Source organism: Neopelma chrysocephalum, unplaced genomic scaffold (assembly GCF_003984885.1).
Source record: "Neopelma chrysocephalum unplaced genomic scaffold, ASM398488v2 Primary Assembly neopelma1_96598, whole genome shotgun sequence".
In the NCBI taxonomy this organism is placed as follows: domain Eukaryota; kingdom Metazoa; phylum Chordata; class Aves; order Passeriformes; family Pipridae; genus Neopelma; species Neopelma chrysocephalum.
This window is the reverse complement of record NW_020925243.1, coordinates 394,721-415,942: the sequence shown is the minus strand read 5'-3', so window position 1 is coordinate 415,942 and position 21,222 is coordinate 394,721. Positions and strand designations below refer to the sequence as shown.

Here is a 21,222-nt window from a genome sequence, read left to right as displayed (position 1 = left end):
GTGTCTCCGTCTTCTCTCATTATCCACCAAGTATATCCGGGTCCTTGAGCAAAGACAATGACATGAATGGGTTTGACTTTGCTCGAGGGAGGGTTAAACCAAACTGCTTTACCTAACATACCTCTCAAGTGAATTACTGGGACTTTGTCTCCATCTACAGTGTGAAGGGACTCTGATCGGGCAGGGCCTGCTCAATTGACAGAGCCTCTAGTGTTGACTAGCCATGTAGCCTTTGCTAGGTGCTGATGCCAATTTTTGAAAGTTCCCCCACCCAATGCCTTCAGAGTAGTTTTCAGCAATCCGTTACACGGCTCGACTTTTCCAGCAGCTGGTGTGTGATATGGGATATGATATACCCATTCAATGCCATGTTCCCTTGCCCAAGTAGTAACTAAACTGTGTAGGGGGCGTGTCCCAGGGATGCAGGGGGATGCGTTCTGGGTCTTGGAGTCCCCGCAAAGCATACTGACACACATGGGCAGTGTGTGTTCTACTGTCATTGGTCATGTGGGTCACATGCCTCCCAAAGGGTATATAAAGGGGGCATTTTCCTTTAAATAAAAGATTTGACTGCTTGTCATCTGTCCCAGGTTAAGTGGTTCTTCTTCCCCCCCGGATGGCCCTGAGTTAGAAATGGTTAGTTCCAGTTGAGATCCGGCCAGGAGGACCAATAGTAGCTGTTCTTTTTCCACTCCTGTGAAATTAGATATCACAACCGCCGGAAGTGAGTTGGCAGAGTTGGCAGTCTGTCTGTGTGTGTGAGAGTGTGGGAGAGAGAGAGACAGAGAAGCCAAGGGGTGGACCAGGCCCCCATCTGGGGGTCCCGTGCCCCCGCAGCCCTGGCCAAGCTAGGGTTGAAGGCAGCAGATAAGAATGAGTGTGTGTTGTGAGGGAAGAGACTCACAACAGCTGGAGGTAAGAGGGAGAAAGAGAGGCAAACTCCTTGTGAGGAGGCCAGGCCCTTTCCCCCCCCATCCTTTTTGAGCCAGACTGCAGAGCTCGGGACAGTTCATAACTGTACCGAACGCTTGTAGCAAAAGCTGAGCAGGGGCTTTTCCCTCTCACTGTAAGTGGGAGTGGATGTGAGGCTTAGTATTTTGAAGCTGAGCCAAAGAGGACGGGCTGATAACTAAGCAGCTCGGTGCCAGGGGAAAAAAACCCAGGCGAAATTGAAGACGGACCGAGGCAGGTTCAGAGGTGCCTACGTTGGATTTAGATGTGGCTACCGAAATGGAAAACTACAGCAGCTACGGAACACACAGAGAGAGAGAGAGTCACACAGCAGAGATTGTCACGGAACCAAGGAGCACGGACTCAAAACTATCTTCTTGGACTTCGTGAGAAAGAAAAGACTTCAGTAAAGAGCTGGGGGTTGGTGGAGGGGTGGATCAGAGGAAACCCTTTTCCCTGAACACTCCAATGAGAGAAAGACTGTTTACCTATCAACCTAAAGGCTTCTCCTGGACTAAATTGTGGGAGGGGCTCAGAAGGGTGATAGAAGTATGTTAATATTGTATATATATAGTTGGTTTTAGTTTGTACAGTATTTATTTGTATAGAATAAATGTATATATTTTCCCCTCCCCCCTACAGAGGTGTGCCTGCCTGAAAGTTTCTCTTCAGTGTTGAGGTAAATTCTGGGGAGGTGAGGGGAAGTTTGGAAATTGGATTTTTGTGGGGGTCAAACCACCACACCATCTGAGCTGCTGGGTCGTGTCTTATATTATATTAATAAGCCACAGATGGCGTCCAACGTGGAGCAGATCCCTATATTAGGGAACAATCTTAAATGCCTTGTAGCAAGGTAAAATCGGTAGTGTTCAGATGGGTTTGTTTTAACACCTGGAACACTTTTACCGAAAAAAACTAGATGTCTAAAAAGCATCAGATTTCAGTGCAGATCGCAGCTGAAAGACGCAGGATTAAACTGAGCTCGAAAAAGATAGGAAGTGCACGTGCCAGGAGAAGAAAAAAACAAAGAAAACAGCGGCAAACGCAAACCGAAAGTGAAGCCGCCACCACCACCGCTGCCGCCGCTGGAGCCACTGTCTGCTGAAGCAGCAAAAAGCTGCCACCACAGCGAAAAGCGAAAAGCCGCCGCCATGGCAAGATGAAACCGAAAGCAAAACTTCACGAGCCACGAACAAAGCCAGCAGTGAGAGAAATGTACGTGGGATCCAAAAGCGGCAGGATAAGGTAAAAACAACTGTGGGAAACATGCTCTCTACAGAGATAGAGAAAGACACAGAAGCTCTATGCCTCTTGTTAAGACCATATTCAGTACAGACCACGCACGCAGAATTAACAGACTGTGGTGGTTTGAAACTCCCAAGAATCCAATTTCTAAATTCAAGCCCCCCTCCCACAATTTGCCCCTGTGAGAGAGTTTAGTGATGGTATGGACTTGATATCTTTTTCACCTCATGTGGAGAGTTTTCAGACAAAACACAACCATTCGTTATTGGGGGAAGGGGAAAATATTTACAAAGGTTTATTTATACACACATATATATATATTTACATTGCATTAAATTCCTCTTTTCCTTCAATAAAAGTCCAAGAAGAAAAAGAGAGAAGTCCTTCTGTCACTCCTCAGGTCACACAGTTCCCTCATTTCAGTTTCCTGTGGCACTGGTTAGTGTCCTTCATTTTCTTAAGGCAGCAGATTTAAGTATGGCAGTCAGGATTTTGGTTCTTACTTTGTGGAAATTCCAACCCCGAGCCCGAGCCTTCAGGGGATTTCCTTGTAGATCTTCACTCCTCTTGGGTTAGAACATTGAAGGCAGCTTTCAGTTCAGTCTTACCAAAGCTCTTTTGCTCTGTCTCAACTCGCCAGCATGATAGAAGCAGCAGCAGCAGCAGCAGAGGGCACGGCCACCTCCTCCACATTCCGTCCTGGTTCAGCTCTCAGGACGACTCCAGGTTTTTCAGCTCCTTTCTCTCTCTCTCTAGCTGCTGCTGCATTTTGGGACTCCCTAAAGGTTTGGAAGTCCACCCCTCCTCTCTTCAGGAGGTCTCTGGGTTTTGGGAAAGTGATGCAGTCTTACCCCAAAACAGCTCTGCTGAGTTTTCTCTGTTTTGTTGCCGGTTCTCTCTCCTGCAGGAACATCTCTGCGTCTCTCAACCGGCTTCACATTATCTCATTGCTACTGGCTATCTTTTTGTCTTTTAACCATCATTGTCTCTGTTCAGGGCTGCTCCGCTGCCGATTTCAATGTCTTCTGCTGCTGCTGACAGCAAGGAAACTCTTCCAGCTCTTGATTATGGGACCTGGTCCAGTTTTGACAGTATACCGGGTCTCCTGTAACCTCAGCTGGGGGCTGGGGGCCCTTGGCCCCCAAAGGGGCTCACTGGCCCCCTGCTTCCTCCTGGCTCAAATCATGGCTACCTACCTTCTAAACTATCTTCACCACCTTCTCTTCCGTTTCTGTGGGTATGCAATTTCCGTAGGGCACATATGAACCTTTGATTGGTCCAGTATTATCAGTAGGGCAAACCATTACTACACCAAAGAAAAGGTTTTTCAAACCACCACACAGACCTTATGCAATGGATAAAATCCATTGCATCGAGACTGCCGGTGGTTGAAGCCTTGAATTTAGACATATGGGATAAAATCGGAAAGCTCATGAGAGATAAAGCCAGAGAAGGTGACATACAAGCTAATAACTGTCTTCCTGCTTGGACCCATATTATGGACGCCTTGCACAGAGCACAGAGACAAATAGAACCCCCAAGCTATACCGACACACAACCTCCTGCACCTCCTAACCAGGCTGTTAACCGCAGCCCTTGTCCACAACACAAGGTGGGGGGGAGACACTGCACACAACCCGAGCAGATTCAAATGTGGGTGCGAACCTGTGTGGGCAGGTGGGGGGAGTTCGCGATTTAAGTATAAGTTCTGGTTTTAGTGAGCACACAGATCGCGGAGAAGGGACCAGAACCTTAGCTTGTGAATCCAGCCCACAGGAGCGAGGCTTGGGGGCCCGCTGCAGTGATGGGGGAAGGAACCCAGCAAGCTCACCCCCTCATGCTGCTGATGAACTGCGACTGCGTGCTCTGGCACAGGCACAACCATCTTGCACGCAAAACAGACCGGAACCTGACCCTTTTCCTCCGGCTGCGCAACCATCTCGTTCTGACCAGGTGGTACACAAGCAGGAATGACATGCAATCATTTAGCAGGAGAGGGGGAGTATGTCACAGCAGACTCACAAGCAGGTTATCCTCGAGAGATTTATGAAGTGATTGCAAAACTGGCTTTAAGAGCAATGAGAAAACTCCCGAGCACAGACAGAGACAGTAATCTGTTGTAGTCAGTTGTAGTTGGCTTCCTGTCAAACCTCACAGACTACAGAAGAAAAGCTCCCAGAAGAGAGAGAAGGAAAAAAAATGGAATAGCAAAAGCTATATAAAATATATATATATATTTTACATATATTACAGATATACAATTAAGGTGCTATGTACATATGAACACAGAAACCCCAAATTGCTCCCAAAAGGGAAAGAGGGGAAGGGAAAAGGGAAAAAAGGACAAAAAGGGACAAAAATGGACAAAACCAAAACAGGTATGCACAATTGAAAAACCCAATAACTGACAAAATAAAGAACTAACAGAATCTCACCACTTCCCTTGAGAAAAGCAGGACAGCCGCATGCAGCCCAGCACTCTCCCCTCACATATGGTAGTCAACAGCAGTTGCTGCAGGCCTCCGCTCTAGATAAGCAAGACAAACGCAAGGGACCTACTGTTCCCAAACCTTGCCGGAAGAGAAGAGAGCAAGGTCTCTTATCTACGCCTTATTTATACCTCAGGTTACGTAAAGGAATAGCATGGAATACTTCCTTGGTCACTTCCCTAGTTCCTCCCTGGTTACAAGCTGGTCTCCAGGAAGGCCTAGACTGAAACTATCACATCTGTCCTTTACAAAGGTCTTGCAGGGCTCTACAGAACCCTTCTCCCGGTTTCTCGACTGACTGCAGGCTGCCTTAAACAGGCAAATTGAGCACGATGAAGCTAGAGAGATGCTTTTCAGGCAACCAGCATATGAGAACTCGAATCCAGATTGTAAAAGAGCTTTGCAAACTCTCCCTAAAAGGGAAAGTTGCAGCATTGCCGAGATGGTTTGAGCATGCCAGGGTGTCAGATCAGTCGAACACCAGACTGCTTCTCTGGCTACAGCCTTCAGCGCACAGCTGAGACTGCAGGAGGGGGCAGGACCTAAAAGTGGCTGCTATAGATGTGGTGCTGCTGATCATTGTCAAAGGGATTGCCCTAAGAAACCCCCCACAACAGTGTGCCAAAAGTGTCAGCAAGGGAAGCGGGAGTCAAAAAACTCCTCTCAGCAGGGAAACTGGAGACAGGGGGAGAGGTTGCGCACCCCGGCACAACAAACAAATACGACTCAAGAAAACAGGCTGGCAATCTGTGCCCCGCCACCACAGCCAGCACTGGGCTGGACCTTTCCAACAGAGAACTAGTAACCCTAACATCTACTGCTGTAGTGTTAATCCCTACAGGGGTTTGGGGACCATTGGGCCCAGGAGTACATGCACTGTTAATAGGGAGGTCGTCAACCACAAGGATGGGTTTGTTTGTTCTGCCTGAAATGATTGACTCAGACTCCCACAGTGAGATTCAGATAATGGCATGGACTCCAGTACCCCCTGTCACATCCCTGAAGGACAAAAGATTGCCCAATTGATTCCCTTTTTCAGCGTGTCTCCTGGTGGGGAGGGGAAGAGAGGTTCAGGGGCTTTTGGAAGCACAGGAGAGCCACAAATACATTGGGCAAGGGTCATTACAGCAACACAACCAAAGATGATGTTTCAAATAGATGGACGCAGATTCAAAGGCTTAGTGGACACAGGGGCAGATATTACCATCATCAAAGACGCTGAATGGCCAGTTGATTGACCTACTGTTTACCCGGCTTCGACCATTCAGGGGGTGGGAGGCACACAAAGGCCCAGGCTGAGTGCTCAAATACGCACAGTGCTGGGGTCAGAGGGACAAGTGGCCAAAATAGCTCCCTTTATTGCTCCTATACCATGCACGTTGAGACCCCTGGTGGCCTAGTGGTTAGCATGCAGGACTCTCACTGCTGCAACCCAGGTTCGATTCCTCGGTCTCCCGGGCAGATGGAACCAGTTAGCCCTGTGAGGCCATCCATCTATGAGAAGGTCACTCTAAACAAACCTACGTCCTGAGGACCTCACTGCCATTGTCCAAGCTTGCTTGGCCCCGGCAGATGAACCTTAGGATTAAAGGGTGGGCTCAGTTCAGCGCAGGCTGTGTCTCACCTAAAAAATCCATTGCGCAGGCTGGAAAGGTAAAAAGACCTTTCCCCAGATCTTCGTTCGCGAAGACTGGCCATTATCATTATCACCATGCACGTTATGGGGAAGAGACGTGTTGGGACAGTTTGGCACAGTCATGCAAATTGCTCCTGCAGACAACCAGGATTTTCAGTGAGGGCCATTGAACAACCGTTCCAAGGACAGATTAAGCTGAGTTGGAAAACTCATGAACCCATTTGGGTAGACCAGTGGCCCTGCTTGAAGCAGGACACATTGTGCCAACCTCCAGCCCCTGGAACACTCCCGTGTTTTGTATCCCCAAGAAAAGTGGCAAGTGGAGGATGCTGCATGACTTAAGGGCAGTTAACTCAGTAATAGAACCCATGGGGGCATTGCAACCAGGACTCCCTTCACCTGCTATGCTTCCAGCAGGATGGTCGTTAGTGGTAATTCATTTGAAGGATTGCTTCTTTACCATCTTTCTGCACCCTGAGGATGTGCCACAGTTTGCTTTCTCTATCCCCACTCTGAACAATGCACAGCCCATGCAGAGATACCACTGGGTTGTTCTTCCTCAGGGGATGAGAAACAGTCCGACCATATGTCAGACTGTTGTGGCAAAAGCTATTCACCCCATCAGAAGGCTTTATCCCTCAGCAATCATTTATCACTACATGGACAATATTCTAATCACCACAGCCAAAGAGACTGAGTTGCAAACTGTTGTTACTGCTCTAACCAATGCTGTCCAAGATGCAGGATTGAAGGTCGCTCCAGAGAAGATCCAGCAATCGCAGCCCTGGACTTACCTTGGATGGAGAATCACACAGCAGGAGATTTCGCCCCAGCCACTTCAACTTGGCGTAAAAGATACCTTAACTTTAAACGAACTGCAAAAACTTCTAGGAGTCATCAATTGGTTAAGATCTATTTTAGGTTTAACCACAGAGGTGCTACACCCCGTTTGAACTGTCGAAGGGTAACTCAGACTTAACATCTAGCAGGTCTCTGACTGCAGAGGCAAAGCAGGCGTTAGAAACATGCACCAATGCAGTCGAGAACAGACAAGGCAGAAGGAGAAATCTTGAACTGCAAATCTGCCTTACTCTTGTTCCTAGCAGGTTCCAGCCATTCGCAGTTTTGTTTCAGTGGGACCACACTGAACAGGATCCACTGAGAGTCCTAGAGTGGCTGTTTCTGCCCCATTCACCTCCTAAAACTGTGTGGATCATTAATGAAATGTTTGCCAAGCTTGTCGTTAAAGGCAGAGGACGGCTACAGGAGCTGGACGGACAGGATCCTGCGATCATCTACATTCCAGCCACTAAGGACAGCCTCGATTGGTTGCTGGCCGAACATGCAGGATTCCAGGCAGCCCTGGCAGGTTATGATGGTGACATTTCTATTCAGTACTCTAAACACAGGTTTTGGGCAGAAATGGGTAACCTACCCTTAAAAGCCACAACCAGCTGCAAACATCAGCCAGTGAAAGGTCTCACAGTCTTAACTGATGCATCAGGACAGACCAGGAAAGCTGCAGTGACATGGGTAAACCCTGATACAGGACAGTGGGAACAAGAGGTGCAGACCATGAACCAAGGTTCTGTACAGGTTCTGGAACTGGTTGCTATCTGTATTGCCTTGGAAAGGTTTTCAGAGCAACCTGTTAATGTTGTAACAGATTCTTGTTATGTTGCAGGTTTGGTATCCCACCTCGAGGGTTCATTCCTTCGAGATGTTGCAAACCCCCATTTGTTTATTGAAATGCGTGGTTTGGTTTCTTGTTCATCACAGGAGGTTGGACTTTTACATCATGCACATAAGATCACACACAGAAATGACAGGGCCCATAGCAGAGGGGAACCAGAGGGCGGACGCAGCAGCTATGTTTGCCACAGTGCCCAGAGTCTTAGAGCAGGCGAAATTGTATCATTCGTTTTTTCATTAGAACACATGTTCATTGAAGAGACAATTTCAAATCACTCTCAATCAGGCTCGAGACATAGTCATGTCGTGCCCAGATTGCCAGCAAATAACTCCAATGCCATCTCAGGAAGGAGTTAACCCCAGGGGATTAGTGGTAAATGAGATATGGCAAACACACATAACACATATACCTGAGTTTGGCTGACTGAAATACGTACACATTACAGTCGACACACACTCAAAATACATCACTGCCACTGCACACACTGGGGAAAAGGCAAGGGACATGATAAGGCACTGGCTTAGCTGCTTTGCAATGCTGGGTACCCCAAAACAGATTAAAACTGATAACGGACCGGCATACATATCAGCAAAGGTAAAAACCTTACTGGCAGACTGGGGAATCTCTCACTCCACCTTGTGACATGGGGAAGGGGTTATGCATGTGTATCCACAGGAAAAGAACTGAAATGGATTCCCTCCAGGTGTGTCAGACCTTATTTAGGTACATCCCCACAGCAGCAAGAACCAGAGTAATGCAAAGTTCAGAAACACAGTTATGTTTACCATTTGATAGTGATGTTTACATTTCAGGTTTACAATTGAAGATGACCAATGTGGCAAAATGCAGAGTTTACAAAAAACCCATGAGTGTGTATGTGAAGAATGAAGTGGCGGCCACCCATGCAAGTGTGTGTGAGTCAATAAAAAGAGTTGTGTGAGTGTATAAAGCACCTTAAACACCAAATGCCTTACAAAGGTATCACTACCTCAGCCACATGGTCACACTGCGGAAATTCAGTTTACTACATTTAACCTGTTCTTGAAATAAAGTTGATTTTCCCTGTTTACATAAACCCTGAGAAAAATAAAGGTTGCAGTTATATAGGTACTACACAGTTGGGCCAAGGCCCTTAGATCAGTAAAGCTGTTTTTCCAGGTTACACAATACCCTTTAGGAAAATAAAGGTTTAAGGTAATATCAAACAGGTTAAAAAAGGTTAAAGAAAGCATTTTCAGTAGATAAGTAAGCTGTTAAAGAACCAACGTATGCAGTGTGCTGGGTCACTGTGATGCTATAGTAATTGTTTAAGGTATTGTTCTGTTATTTGCACTGTTGTTGTTGCACTGTTTTCATGACTCGCCTTAAATATTTGGATTGGGGGACATGTAGGGGGCGTGTCCCAGGGATGCAGGGGGATGCATTCTGGGTCTTGGAGTCCCTGGACAGCATACTGACACACATGGGCAGTGTGTGTTCTACTGTCATTGGTCAGGTGGGTCACATGCCCCCCGAAGGGTATATAAAGGGGGCATTTTCCTTTAAATAAAAGATTTGGCTGCTTGCCATCTGAGCTGCTGGGTCGTGTCTTATTATATTAAATTAATAAGCCACAAAACTGTTTTTGAAATGAAGTCCCATTGTCTGACTCAATTCCCTCTGGGGTGCCATGTCACCACAGTACTTGCTTTTCAAGACCCAGAATGGTATTTCGGGCAGTTGCGTGAGGCACCGGATAAGTCTCTAACCATCCAGTTGTTGCTTCCACCATGGTGAGTACATAGCGTTTACCTTGACGGGTCTGTGGCAGTGTGATATAGTCAACCTGCCAAGCCTCCCTGAATCTATACTTATCCCAATGTCCACCATACCACAGGGGCTTCACTCTTTTTGTTGTTTAATGGCAGCGCATGTCTTACCATCATGGATGACCTGGGAAATAGTGTCCATGGTTAGATCCACCCCTCGGTCTCACACCCATCTATAGGTGGCATCTCTGCCCTGATGGCCTGAAGCATCATGTGCCCATTGAGCTAGGAACAACTCTCCCTTATGCTGCCAATCTAGATCTACCTGTGACACCTTAACTTGTGCAGCTCGGTCTGCTTGTTTGTTGTTGTGATGTTCTTCATTAGCTCGATTTTTGGGTACATGGGCATCTACATGGCGGACTCTCACAGTCAGCTTCTCAATTCGAGCGGCAATGTCTTATCATAAATCAGCAGCCCAGATAGGTTTTCCTCCACGCTTCCAATTGATCTTCTTCCACTGATCCAGCCACTCCCATAGAGCATTGACTATCATCCATGAGTTGGTGTAGAGGTAAAGCCTTGGTCATTTCTCTCGTTCAGCAATGTCCAGGGCCAACTGAACGGCTTTGAGTTCTGTGAATTGACTAGATTCACCTTCTCCTTCAGTAGCTTCTGCCACTTGTCGGGTAGGACTCCAGACAGCTGCTTTCCATTTCTGATTCTTCCCTACAATACGGCAAGAACCGTCAGTGAAGAGGGCATAACGTGTTTCTTCTTCAGGTAACTGATTGTATGGTGGAGCTTCCTCAGCCCTATCCACTTCTTCTTCCTCATCTGCCAGACTGAAGTTTCCACCTTCAGGCCAATTCGTTATGATCTCTAGGATTCCAGGGCAATTCAAGTTTCCGATTTGGGTATGTTGTGTAATCAAAGAAATCCATTTGCTCCATGTAGCATCAGTGGCGTGATGTGTAGAGGGCACCTTTCCCTTAAACATCCAGCTCAGCACTGGTAGTCGGGGTAACAGGAGAAGCTGTGCTTATGTGCAAATCACCTCTGAGGCTGCTTGTATGCCTTCATAAACCGCTAGGATTTCCTTCTCCATGGGGGTGTAGTTGGCTTCAGATCCTCTGTAGCTTCGGCTCCAGAAACTGAGTGGTCGGCCTCGGGTCTCACCAGGCACCTTTTACCAGAGGCTCCAGGAGGGACCATTATCCCCGGATGCAGAATAAAGTACATTTTTCACATTTGGTTCTGTCCTGACTGGTCCAAGGGCCATGGCGTGTGCAATCTCCTGCTTAATCTGTTTAAAGGCTTGCTGTTGTTCAGGACCCCATTGGAAATCATTCTTCTTATGGGTCACTAAGTAAAGAGGGCTCACGATTTGGCTGTATTCAGGAGTATGCATCCTCCAAAAACCTATGGCTCCTAGGAAAGCTTGTGTATCCTTCTTGTTAGTCGGTGGAGCCATCGCTATGATCTTGTTAATGACTTCTGTTGGAATTTGACGACATCCATCTTGCCATTTTACCCCTAAGAATTGTATCTCTTTAGCAGGTCCCTTGACCTTACTCTTTTTGATGGCAAAACCAGCTTTGAGGAGAATCTGGATGATTTCTTTTCCTTTTTCAAAAACTTCTTCTGCTATGTTCCCCCATACAATAATATCATCAATATATTGTATGTATTCTGGAGCCTTACCCTTCTATAGGAATCGCCCCCGCAGGGGGTCTCGGCGTGGCGCCAGGTGGGGGTTGCTCTGTCTCTCTCTCTGCCCACAGCAGAATCTGTGTAGGGCTCTGCCGTTTGTCTGCAGTTTGCGTGGCCCCGGCCCCAGCTGCGCACGCTCTCACTCCCGCCCGAGCCACGCAGAGCTGTGTCGCCGGGCCAACCCGTGTAGCTGCCCCGGGGTTGAGCCGACTCCCTGGCCGTTTCTTGCCCTGTTCTCGCTGCGGCTTTGGTCTGGTCCCGGCTCTGGTGGGGCTCCGCACAGCTGCCGCCACGGCCCTGGGTCACCACTCGTGCATCCCCCAGCGTGACACAGGCGGCGCTGCGGGGGGATTTCTGCAGCAAGGCAAGACTCACTCCCACTGCCCATCCCCCCCCGTCGGCGCCCCGCCATGCCAAGCTGGGTCGGGTCCGTGCTCTGGCCGCACAGGACCCAGAGCCCCGTGCCGCCGCGTGCTGCCTCGGTGTCGCCGCCGCCACTTCGGTGTCGTTGTTGTCGCGAGCCCACGCTGTGAGATTGTGCAAGCCCTGTGGCCGTGCATCCTGCGCTGCCACCGCTGACAAGTGCCGTGGACAGTGCTTTTTCAAACCCCGCGCCACTTTGTTCACCCGCAGGCGTTCTAGCTGGCACTTGTTTAAGGGATTTTTGCACTGTTTCTGCAGAGTGCAGCGAGTCCAACAGACTCTTTTAACAGCAGCACGGAGGCAGTGGGCGCGGGGGCAGCATTCTGTCCCTGCGCTGTATGAGTGCCTGTCTTTTCTCGGAGGGGGAAAAACTGACTCCCTCCTGCTGTCCTCTGTTGGTTCTCTGCTTACTGGATTAACATGTTTTAAGCATGCTTCCTCAAGCTGGGACACTCGACAAGCTGGCCGTGGGCAAGATGGCGACTCCCAAACTGCAGCGTGGCCGCCATGTGGCTGCAACTCGGCAGTGCCTCGTGGACCCAAGGTCTGTCTCTCCCCAACAACCACGTGGTTCGTGCCACGTGCTCGCTCCTGCCCGCGTAAAACCCAGCCCAAGTCCTTTGTTAGGGTCTCTCATTTTGCACGCGGTTTTATCCTACCCCCGCATCTGCTCCTGGTGTCTTGGGGAGTCCTTTGCCTGTTAGGGTTCGTGTGGGGGAACAGGAGGTTTAAAGTTTTTCTCCATGGACCAGTTTAAGTTTCTTTGTGAGATTTTTAAGGTGTCCACATCTTCTATCTCTGCTTTCTCTCGAGCTGTCTCTCCAAATTTTTTCCAAGCAGTTACATTAAGGATTCTGCTTAGCAGAAGTCCTGATACAGTTATTTCTATCCATTTCCCTTGAATTTTAACTTCCCATGCCAGCTTCTTACCTGGGCTCTCTGTAACTTTACCTTTTCTTTCTTTCAAAGCTTACTCTGCCAGGTCTCTCGTGCACAATATGCAGTTTTTCGGAGCTCCCACGCGGTCCCTACCACATGACGTTCCAGTCCTTTTTGCACTGGTATTCGACGTCCTTTCTTTAATGACATTCTCTGCCTGCTTTTATCTTGGTATGCGATGTCTGGCTTTTTTTCCGGACAGTGCTCCTGAGCTTTTAAAACAAGCTCATTCAAATGCTACCGTAATTTTCCTTGTTACAAGGCAATCTCTAATCATCCCTGATACAGGGAGATGCCCCAGTTTGGGGCACCAGATATAGCTTATTAATATAATAAGTAAATAAATCATACAGACCCGGTTAGCTTGGGGGTTCAACTGCCAAATCCTCTTTATTCAAATGAGACAACAGCTTATATATGGGTTCGAATAGTAACACGTGACTCCCTTGACCAATCACCAGGGGTATCTCACTACCCATGTGCGGGAGTATTTCTGGACTTCATTTACCAGGATGCTTCATCCAGCATCCTTCCTAAAACCCAACTCCTACACCCTTCTCTATTGTAGCCTGAATCAGTCCATGGCAGATGGTGGGACTGTGTTTCCACCCCTGGGGCAGTCAGTTCCGGTTGTACTGCACGCCCCTCCAGATGAAAGCGAACTGCAGTCTGCACTCTGCTGCTAAGGGAATGGAGAAGAACGCATTTGCAATATCAGTGGTGGCGTACCACTTCACTGCCTTGGACTCCAGTTCGTACTGGAGCTCCAACATGTCTGGCACAGCGGCACTCAACAGTGGGGTAACTTCATTCAAGCCATGATAGTCCACAGTCAGTCTCCATCCTCCATCAGATTTACGTACAGGCCAGATGGGGCTATTGAAAGGTGAGTGAGTCTTACTGACCACCCCTTGGCTCTCCAGCTCTCAGATCATCTTATGGATAGGAATCACAGCATCTCGGTTCGTTCGGTATTGTTGTCTATGTACTGTTGTAGTGGCCGTCGGCACTTGTTGATCCTTGACTTGCAGCAATCACACAATGGAAGGATCTTCTGTGAGGCCAGGCAGGGTAGATAATTGTTTAAATTTCTGTGTAGCCACTGTGGCTACACCAAAAGCCCATCGATACCCCTTTGGATCTTTGAAGTATCTTCTGCTGAGGTAATCAATGCCAAGGATGCAAGGGGCCTCTGGACCAGTCACAATGGGGTGCTTTTCCCATTTGTCCCCTGTTAAACTCACTTCAGCCTCTAGCACTGATAATTCTTGACATCCTCCTGTCACTCCAGAAATCCAGATGGGCTCTGTGCTTTTATGCCCTGATGGCATCAAGGTGCATTGTGTGTCAGTGTCTACTAAAGCTTTATATCTCTGCGGATCCGATGTGCCAGACCATTGAACCCACACAGTCCAGTAAACCCTATCATCCCTTTCCTTCTCCTGGCCGAAGGCAGGACCCGTCTATTGTTCTTGATCAGAGTATTCACTGCAAGATCTTTGCATTGCCCAATCAGAGGTCCCCTCATCAGGATCACAGGAATTGATCTCGGTCTTTCTGCATCTCAAAGGTCGCTGATCTCTTTCTGGGGCCTCTGCATCAACTACATGGATGGCCTTCTTACTAGGTTTCTTCCCTCTTAATTCTCATACGCGGGTTTCAAGTTTATAGGTAGGTTCACCGTCCCACTTCTTCATGTCTTCCCCTTGGTCACATAGAAAGAACCATAGTTCACCACGTGGCCTGCTCTTGGGGATTCCTTTCCTTCTGAGTGGGACAGAAGGAGACTGAGATCGATCTCTTGGGCTGTCTCTGCGGTGATTCTCACATTCAGGGCACTTGTAAGGTCTCTCCATCCTCTCCCCAGTGTGGGTGCGCCGGTGGTAGAGATCGGAGCTGTCTCTGAAATCTAACTTGCTGGCCTGTGGGAGTGAGGAGGCTTCCATACCTTCTGCTATACTCTGTATCCAGGCACACATTGTGTCCACAGTTGGTTCATCCATCCTTGGTTGGTATATTGGTAACAAGCAATTTACATACAATTCAGGGGCACCTGGAATTACTTTTCTCCACATGGGTAGTGTGCAAGGAACAAGCTTTGGAGTTAGGAAGTTGTTATCGCCTGGGTCACTGTAAATCATTTCCAGCATGGTCAATTCCCGCAGGTACTGGACGCCTTCCTCTGCAGTACTCCACCTTCTTGGAGAGCTCATTAGATCTTCCTTGAATGGGTACCTTTTTCTCACACCAAAGAGGAGCCGGAGACAAAGACTGCGAATAAATCTCTCCCTTCCAATTTCCTTTTTCGATTTCACGATCTCTGGCAATAGATCCTAGTTGCTGTGCTTCATGACCTTCTAACAGGTGACTTCTAGTCCCGTTATCCCAGCATCAGAGCAGCCAGGTAAGAATTCGTTCACCAGGCTGGCAACTGTAATCTCTCCGCAAGTCCCGAAGTTCTGATGGGCTCAGGGACTGGGTAACTTCACTCTCCTGTGTGATTTCCTCTCTGCTTCTTCCATGTGGAACTGCTTCCACTTCCTCTGGTGAATCACTGGCTATTTGTCCTGCCTCCCCTTCTTCTCTTGGAGGTACGGGTGGGGCAGATCCTTCTCTTTCTTCCTCCCTTACTAATCGCAGTGGTAGGCCTGTAGGTCCTGTAGATCTCCTTATCCATGTCTTCCTTTTCACTACAGGGGCAATAATGACTTCAGATGTCATAGTTTGGGTCCCTGTCTCAGTCATAGTCTCTTTAGAGTATTGAACTGCAGCTCAATAAGCACAGGCCAGGTCCCAGTACAGGGCAAGAAGTTGCTGGTTTTGATCAGGGTAGGCAAGGCATCGTTCCATCAAACGACGTGTCAGTTTGTTGGGGTTGAATACTTGTTCTGGTGTGAAGTCCCAAGCAACAGGGGATGTTAAACACCCTAAGAAGCTGCCTAAATTCATCCACATGCCCTGCTACCCAGGAACTGGACCCTTTAAAGCACATCCCAGTAAATTCTCTCTCGAAGTTTGTTTTGTCCTACAAGGCAACAAAGACAATACTACATTCCCCAATCCCCACAACATTCTCATCATGTTGATTATAAGCAGCACCATGGCCAGGCAACTTAAGTAAGGGTTAGTAAAAATCTCTGGTACCTTCATTACAAGGCGCTCTATATCAAAATTAAGAAGGGAAAGAAAATTGATTTTATCCCCCTGGAGGTCCTTTAGGGGATAAGTTCCACATCCCAGAAAGACTGTCAGTAAAAGTAAGGTTACAGAAACTAAAACTGGGCAAATAGCCATGTTTATGTTATTATTGATGCCTTAAGCCCCTATTAGTTTTTTATTTTTCTAATTTTTGTAAGCTTTATAAGTTTTATAAGAAGTAGAGGCAGCAGCCCTTGACCCTCTACCCTGTAGCACCCTTTAGTTTACACATTCCTTAACCCTCTTACCCCATTCCATGCTCCCTATATCACTCCTACCCCTGAATCCAGTAGAAATGTTTACTCTTTTGTCAAGGCAAGGCCTATGCTGTTTAGAGAACACCCTGAACAACAGAACAGAGTCAAGAACTAGGTGACTGTGTACCCTCTGTGCCCCGAAGAAGATGAAGATTGATGAAGAGAGGGTCTCAAGAAGCCCACAGACCCAATTCCTAAGGGTGGGCCAGGGGGTGGACCAGAGCAAAGGCTACGGGGTGGAAACACTTGGGATTGGACAGATATTATTATAAAATGTAACATCTCAAGCACAGCGGTGGCGCGTCCTGTAACATCTATTGCCTTGGCACAATTAAACCCTTTCCTTATCTCACCCTCAGTTAACTGCTTCTGAGTTATTTTTTTCTTAGCACCAGCTGGCACCAGAAAAGGTACAAAGAGAACCTACAGTTTCTGCATCAACACAGATTGTCAAACTTTCTGTGGCTATAAAAGCATTTGAGTTATTCAGTGATCAAGCTTTAAATACTGTTTGTGACTCTTAATATGTTATAGGTATCATAGCTCAGATTGGAGACTCTCTCATCAGAGAGCTGTTGTTTGAATGCTCTATGCGTTTGTCTCATTTGGTATGTTCTCCTCACCATGCTTATTTTGTTTGTCATATTCGTTCTCATACCAGCTTGTCAGGACCAATCGTAGAAATCTTTCCATTTAACAAGAACGCACGCATGGGATATCATTCATGCATCCCTGATTGTCAGATATTTGCCTCATTACCCACAGCAGGAGGAGTTAATCCCCGAGGTCTTTCAAGCAACGAACTGTGGCAAACTGATGTTACACATGTGCCCTCCTTTGGGACCCTTAAATACTTACATGTTATGGTTGACACTTTTTCTGGTTACATTCATGCATCTGCTAGAACAGGAGAAAAGGCTAAAGATGCTCAAAGCCACTGGCTCGCTGCTTTTGCAGTCATGGGTGTGTCAAAATCTATCAAAACAGACAATGGGTCTGCCTACACTGCTGCTTCAACGCTGCATTTTTTTTGCAGGACTGGGGAGTCACTCGTTACTGGTATCCCTCATATTGTCACGGGCCAAGCTATTGTGGAATGTACTCATCGCACTCTGAAAGCAATGCTGGAAAATCAAAAAAAGGGGGGAAACCCTAACCTCAGTGCATGATTGGGTACAAAAAGCCATGTATGTTTTAAATTTTTTGAACATGCAGGTCGATATCTCTTCAACTACTGCAGTACAACAACATTTTTCAGCAAAACCCTTTTCAGCATCTAAACCAAAGGTCTGGTATAATGATCCTGAGACACATCAGTGGGGAGGACCTGTTGAGTTAATTACTTGGGGAAGAGGGTATGTGTGTGTTCTTCTTCCTGCAGGACCTAGGTGGTTGCCAGCTAAATATATATGGCCTTATCACAAGCTGGAACAACGAACTGCAGAATCCACTTCCAGAAATCCAGGGCCTGCAGGTGATACCTTGGAACAACAGAGCCAGGAAGAGAGAACAGATGACCAGTGACACCAGCATTATCTGGGGTCGACTCGAACTTTTAGATGAGCAACTATAACGTATCATGACAACAGTAGGTGCAGTATAAACCCCTGGCAACATCCTTTTCGCTTATTTGGCCTTGATCTTTTCTGCATCTAAGGTCTGTATTGCTTAGTTATTCTGTATCGTATCAGCAGTAGTCATTTTAGTTACTGCCTCTGTTGCAATCACCTTATTAACAAAAATCTGTGTAGATTACACTGCCTCTGATAACATCTTGCAAGAGCTATGAATTTAAGCAAGTTAATTAAGCCCTTATGGTTTGTTTAGATGCATTAGAATCTGCTATCATGTGGTTAGATGATAGATGACATGCCTTGTAAACTACAAGTAAGTTGTGCTGTGAATTGTAGTAATCTTTGCTAAATTTTGCAGTGACTACATCAAATTTCCCATTGAGCGGAATCATCGAGCACCAAGCGATGGCTGTCTTCCTCCATCGTGCTGAATACAGAAAGGGGGGAGATGTAGCAGCCAAATGTGAGAACAAGAAGAGAAAGGCCTGAGGAATGTCTAGATGACCTTTTTTTGTTTTCTCTAGGCTGTGATTTACTGCCCAGAAACGAGCTAAACTATCCAGTTTGCAATTCACCATGTGGGGGTGTAAAAAGGGGTTACTTGAAACTCCAAGGTCTGTGTGTGGTGTGTCTGTGTGGCCAGCTGGTCTGTGAGTGTGGTTGATGTGTGACTTGCAGCTGTGTTCTGCCTTGATTTGCTTAACCACTCCCAGCTGAAAGTGAACGAGATAAAACCCCTGAATCATGGCCATTTAAGCGATTTCTGTCCATCAAGTCAGGAGTCCGTGATTTACATTCCCTTACACACCCGTGCAGCGATGTCCTGCTACAATGCAGTAGCCAAGATGGATTTACCTCTGCGTTGCCAATTGGCCTTCTTCCACTGCTGTAGCCACCCCCATACAGCGTTAGCCACCATCCAGGAGTCAGTATAGAGGTATAGCACAGGCCACTTTTCTCGTTCAGCAATCTTTAGGGCTAGTTGGATGGCTTTCACTGCTGCAAACTGGCTTGACTCACCCTCTCCTTCAGCAGTTTCAACAACCCCTCGTGTGGGACTCCACACAGCAGCTTTCCACCTCGGATGGTTTCCTACCACGTGGCAAGATCCATCAGTAAATAGAGCGTAGCCTCTTTTGTTTTCTGGTAACTTGTTATATGGTGGTGCTTCTTGGGCATGAGTCACCTCTTCAGGCAATGCTCCAAAATCCCTGCCTTCTGGCCAGTCCATAATCTCTTCCAGGATTCCCGTGAAATTGGGTTTTCCCATTCGGGCTCGCTGTGCGATAAAAGCTACCCACTTACTCCATGTAGCACTGGTTGCATGATGTGTTGAGGGGATGTTCCCTTTGAACATCCAGTGCAGCACGGGCAAATGCAGTGCCAAGAGGAGACATGCTTCTGTCCCAACAACTTCTGAGGTGGCTTGAACACCCTCATAGGCTGCTAATATCTCCTTTTCAGTTGGCGTCTAGTTGGCTTCTGATCCTCGATAGCCCCGGCTCCAAAACCTTAATGGTCAGTCTCGGGTTTCTCCTGGTGTTCTCTGCCAGAGGGTCCAGGTGAGACCATGCTCCCCAGCTGCCTTGTAGAGGATATCTCGCACAGCTGGTCCTGTTCGAACAGGCCCCAGAGCTACTGCACAGGCTATCTCCTGTTTGATCTGCTCAAAGGTCTCTTGTTGCTCAAGGCCCCACTCAAAATGGTTCTTCTTCCAGGTCACTCGATAGAGGGGGCTCACAAGCTGACTGTAACCTGGAATGTGCATCCTCCAAAAACCCACAAGGCCTAGGAAAGCTTGTGTTTCCTTCTTGTTAGCTGGTGGGGACATAGATGCTATTTTGTTTACTACCTCCAGGGGCACATGACAGTGTCCATCCTGCCATTTTATTCCCAAGAACTGAATCTCCTGTGCAGGTCCCTTTATCTTGCTTTGTTTTATGGCAAGACCAGCTTTGAGAAGAATTCGGACTATTTCCCTCTCTTTCTCAAAAACTTCTGCTGTTTTGCCCCATACAATGATATCATCAATATATTGCAGGTGTTCTGGAGTTCCCCCCTGTTCCAGTGCAGTCTGGATCAGTCCATGGCAGATGGTTGGGCTGTGCTTCCACCCCTGGGGCAGTCGATTCCAGGTATACTGGACATCCCTCCAGGTGAAGGTAAACTGTGGCCTGCACTCTGTTGCCAGAGGAATGGAGAAAAACGCATCGGCAATATCAATTGTGGTGTACCACTCGGCTGCCTTTGACGCCAGCTCATACTGAAGTTCTAACGTGTCTGGCACAGTAGCACTCAGAGGTGGCGTGACTTTGTTCAGATCACGATAGTCCACTGTCAGCCTCCACTCCCCATTAGACTTTAGCACTGGCTATATGGGGCTGCTAAAGGGTGTGTGGGTCCTGCTGATCACTCCCTTTCGATCGGCTGAGGGCGACGGACCATCGCCTGCCCTTTTGGAACGGCACTTGCCTATTGCTTAGGACCGACTGACCCATGTTCAACTGCTGTTCACATGGAACCCTGCTCCACGCGGATATGGGTATGGCCTGGTGCAAGACTTATATCCTCTCCCCCAGATTTTCACAGGCCAGCGAGAGCTCACCGGACGCTGCCAGAACTGCAACGCTTTCCAAGGCAAAGGCCCCTCTCTCGAGGCAATCCCATTCCAGGGCACCCGGCCCTTCAGAAAGAAAAGAGAACTCTCCCCGAGTCTCCCATCAGCTTCTCTGGGATCCGTTGCATCACCACACTGGGCGCCTTGCTGCGCCCATCTCTGCCACTCTGGATTCGGGGATCTGAACCCCAACTCCCTTTTCCCTTCCTGGCCAAAGGCAGGGACCCTCTATTCCTGTTCCTGGTCAAAGTATTCACTGTCTGACCTTCGCGATGCCAGACCAGAGGTCCCCTCACCAGGATCAAAGGAATCGGTCTCAGTCCTTTTACATCTGAGAGGTCGCTGATTTCTTTCTTGGGTCTCTGTGGCAACTACATGGACAGTTTTCCTGGGTGACCCCTTCTTAACAGTTCTCTTCCCTCTTAATTCACGTACTCAGGCTTCCAGCTTAGAGGTGGGTTCACCATCCCACTTCTTCATGTCTTCCCCCGGTCACGCAGAAAGAACCAGAGTTCACCATGTGGCCTGTGCTTAGGGCTTCCTTTCGCTCTGACTGGGGCAGGAGGGGACCGATCTCTTGGGTTGCCCCTGAGAGCTGAGGTGCTGGCCCGTGGGAATGAGGAAGTGCCCAGAGTTTCTTCTATATTTCGAAGCCAGGAGGACATCACGTCTACAGTTGGTGGATCCATCTTTGGGTAATATGCTGTTACCAGGCTGTTAGAATATGACGCAGGGGTGC

The 21,222-nt window shown here is 47.9% G+C and overlaps 1 long non-coding RNA gene across 1 annotated transcript; it reads right to left on the bottom strand.

Moving 5' to 3' along the window:
• Positions 1-801: 801 nt before the first annotated feature.
• LOC113981503 lies at positions 802-20,395 on the bottom strand. Its single transcript, XR_003538442.1, has 3 exons — positions 20,330-20,395; positions 10,187-10,198; positions 802-814 (listed from the first exon to the last, which is right to left on the bottom strand). It is a non-coding gene; the product is annotated as an uncharacterized LOC113981503 (long non-coding RNA).
• Positions 20,396-21,222: the final 827 nt, after the last annotated feature.